The sequence below is a fragment of the Chelonoidis abingdonii genome, chromosome 4 (assembly GCF_003597395.2).
Source record: "Chelonoidis abingdonii isolate Lonesome George chromosome 4, CheloAbing_2.0, whole genome shotgun sequence".
NCBI lineage: Eukaryota > Metazoa > Chordata > Testudines > Testudinidae > Chelonoidis > Chelonoidis abingdonii.
The window spans coordinates 35516707-35520435 of record NC_133772.1 but is presented as its reverse complement, the minus strand read 5'-3'; positions in this window follow the sequence as shown (position 1 = coordinate 35520435).

Sequence of the window (3729 nt, the reverse complement as noted above, 5' to 3'; positions counted from 1 at the left end):
TCTTGAGGGTGATTGACGAATTCATCATAATACTGATGTTTAATCAGGCCAACAATTTATCAATCTCTTGCACAAAAATGCAAGCTGCTCCCCAGCAGAGCTAACACTTAATTACTGCCTGGTTAAGTGGTTTCCCTTTAGTTCTCCAGATTAGTGACTGAAAAGGTGGGGTGGGGGATTTGTTCAAGTCTTCAGTTTGAGTCAGGAAATGAAGGCCTGCACAGCCATTAATCCAGCCCATTGCATACAATCGCTAACAAATTCAGAAACCGCATGGGTCTCTCTAATTTTATTAGTAAAGATGGAGAAAGAGCATTTGTCTCCCTGTACATTTAATAGACAAGCTTTCGGCAAACCACCTGCAGAATTGCCAACTTCAAGCATTCATAAATCATGAATGAGCCTCTCCCCCCACTCCAAATCATATTAGTAGAGCCGGGGGAGAATGGAAATCCTGTTTTGTGGAGGATTTTAAGATTTTTGAAACTTGTCTTTTGTTCCTATTTGACCCAAACCTGAAAATATTGAAAGTTGCTGTAAAAAGAAATTCATTTTGGTTCATTCTAAACATTTCATTTTGACAAAAGCTAAATGTTTCGTCTTGATTTTTTTAATCTTATAATACAAAATAAAAAAATTAGAAATAAAAAGTCATGTTGAAATGAAAAATTGAAAGGTTTCATTCTGAAAATGTCAAAACGAGACATTTTGACATTGTTGGGACTTTTTTCTTTTTTTCCCTCTAAAATAAAATTTTGGAAAATTGCAAATTTTGCAAAGTGTTTTGCTTTTGACAGAAATGTGTTTTCCAATAGAAAACTTGTCCATTGGAAGTTTTCTGACCAGCTCTAGAGTGGCTTAAAAAGTATGAAGTTTTTTTTTAAAATGATAAAAGATGGGTTCTTTTTATTTGCCTTCTGGTTTCTCAGCCTTTAATCTCACATTATCAAGCTTTTTTCTACAACCAAGAGAGCTAGAAGTTTAGTTTTTTAAAAAATTAAAAGAGTCTCATCCAGTCTCTTTTGGTTCTGGCAGCTGGAGGTTTAAGGATACCAAAAACAGCTGGGATTGATGCAGCTATGTCAATGGACAAATGTAGCTACCACTGTTTAGAGAAGTGGCGTTCCTACACCACCAGAAAACCCCTTCTATTGGTGTTGGCTGCATCTACACAATGAGGCTATGCTGGCATAGCTACACTGGTACAGCCGTTGTAGTGTGGAGATATACTAATTCTGTTTCCTGCACCACCTAGTGATCCTTTGGAGGCTCCTATTCAAGTACTCCCTTCACCCAACCCTGCTTAGCTCTCACAGGCTCACAGCACAAGTACCCAAGCATATTTATAATGAATGTTATTATGGCACAAGGTGGTAGAGAACTAGGTGGATTTGTAAATGAGATATTGGGCCCTCTTCAGCATCCTTTCTTTGGGCTTAGTCTCTGCCACTTTGAAAGGGTTATTACACCTCCTAGGAAGTGCTGAGCAAGGGCCATTTTTTACTTTATGGAGTAGCTGCAGGGAATCTGACAGCTACTCTGACAATGTGCTGACAGATCTAAGAAAAGCAGTTTTCTTTCTCATCACCCTGAGTGCTGCTCCTTATGTCTGAGTGCCTTGGAATTGTTCAGGCAAACAGTTTGCAGCTGAGTTCCAATTGCTGGAGTGTGCATGTCTGATCAAGAGAGGAGTCCTACAATCAGCAGGAAAACATGGCATAGAGGCTAAAAGGAAGTGCACAGACAGTGGGGACAGCCTACGATTTCTAAGCAAGCTATGTCAGCTTGCAAGCGTTTATGTAAATAACACAAGATCTGTGGATTTCCAGACAGTGAGGGGAACCAGGAGAACCACACAGTGACATCAAAACCCCTCAATTTACAATCCAAAAACATCTCGAATGAGGAAGGGTAAAAAAAAATTCTATCCTGTTGTTTATATTCCAGAACCGCCCAGAGATCCCAGCTGAGATTAGGTTCCGCCTGTGCCAGGTGCTGTACACACACAGTATAGTCAAAGTCAGTCCCCGACCCAAAGGTTTTACAATCTACACAGACAATGGGTAGGGAAAAGGATATACTATCCCCAGACACTGATGGGGACTGAGGCACAGAAAGATTAAACACCTGGCCCAAGGTCATACAGTAAGTCTGTGGCAGAATTGGGAACTGAATCCAGATCTCTGGAGTCCATTCAGTGCCTTAGCCAGAAGGCCATCTGCCAACACTTCCTTACATTACTAGTGGTACTGAAGTAGTGCCTAGGAGTCCCAAATCATGAACCCAGGGACTGGGGCCCCACTGTACTGTACATATAAAGAGCAAAAGGAGAGGTTCCATCCCAAAGAGCTTATAGGCCTCTCTTCTCTGCTTTAAATGTTAGTGCCACCAGCTGTTAAGGGACCCTGAACTCAGCCAAAAGAACATTTTCAAATGCTGCAGAGATCTGTCATTTCTAAGGCTACTTACCATTGTTCATTAGCTCGTTCGTTTATAAGCCGACCCCCCAAGATGGTTAGGTAAAAATAGCAAAAACTTGGTAAGCGGACCCTATATTTCAGGGGTTGGCAAACTTTGGCTCCTGGCCTGTCAGAGTAAGCCGCTAGTGGGCCTGGACGTTTTGTTTACCTGGAGCATTCACAGGCATGGAGCCCCTCAGCTCCCAGTGTCTGCAGTTTGCCGTTCCCAGCCAATGGGAGCAGCGAATCGTTACCACAGGGAGCTGAGGGGCTCCATGACTGCAGATGCTCCAGGTAAACAAAACAACAATGTATTAGATATTCAAGTCAATGATTCCATAGAGTTTAAAATAATCAGATTTTGGTGTAGACCCATTTATAAGCTGATCCCCGCTCTTTGATGCGTCACTTTTTTACCAAAAATATTTGGCTTATGAATGAGTATATACGATATTTGACTTCTGCTAATGGGTTGGGACTCTGAACAGCTTTTTAGAAATAATCAGGTTCACCTTTAAAAGGATTAACTCCTCAGCTGCATCCCCTCTTGCTAATCATTAACATGGAGTTGCACCGATTGGCCCCATCATGAAGCGCATTCCAAGTCCTGCAGTCACCGGGTTCATCTCTCCCGTCGCCCCCATGTTTGTTATGCACCACACCGTACCACATCATTCTCTGGAGCTGTAGAACTGCAGGGATCATATCGTACTACTCTGGTTTTGAGCTCCCCAAAGAATGGAACAGCTGTGATTTGTCATGAGGAGAGGGAGGACTCACATGCTACACACAATGTCTATTGACCTGACTGTAGGGTTCATTTATATTCATGCACTAGACCTCATCCAGCAAAGCACTGAAGCATGTGAATAACTATGCACAGGAGCAGTCCCATTGAAGTTAATGGGGTTATTAACATGCTTAAATGCTTTGCTGGATCAGGGCCTAAGCTGCAAGGCTGTGAAGTTACATGGCTTTTCTCTTTTACGCCACTAGGTTGCTGTCCATTTTAAAAGTTGAGCTGAGCACTTGCTTTCATTTTTTTCCATGATGCCTGTCTTCTGCTTGTGAGAGTGCTGGAGCTCAGGCAAAGACAGACTGGAGTGGAATTAAACATCTTCTCAATGATCCCTGGATCCTGAATTTCAGAAGGAATTGGTTACAAATAAACAACATTAAAGCTGAAATAGTATTTCAACAAAAAATGTTTCCTTGTTAAAAAAAAGTTAAAATAGGTTTCCATTATAGACAATAATAAAAAGCCCAAGAC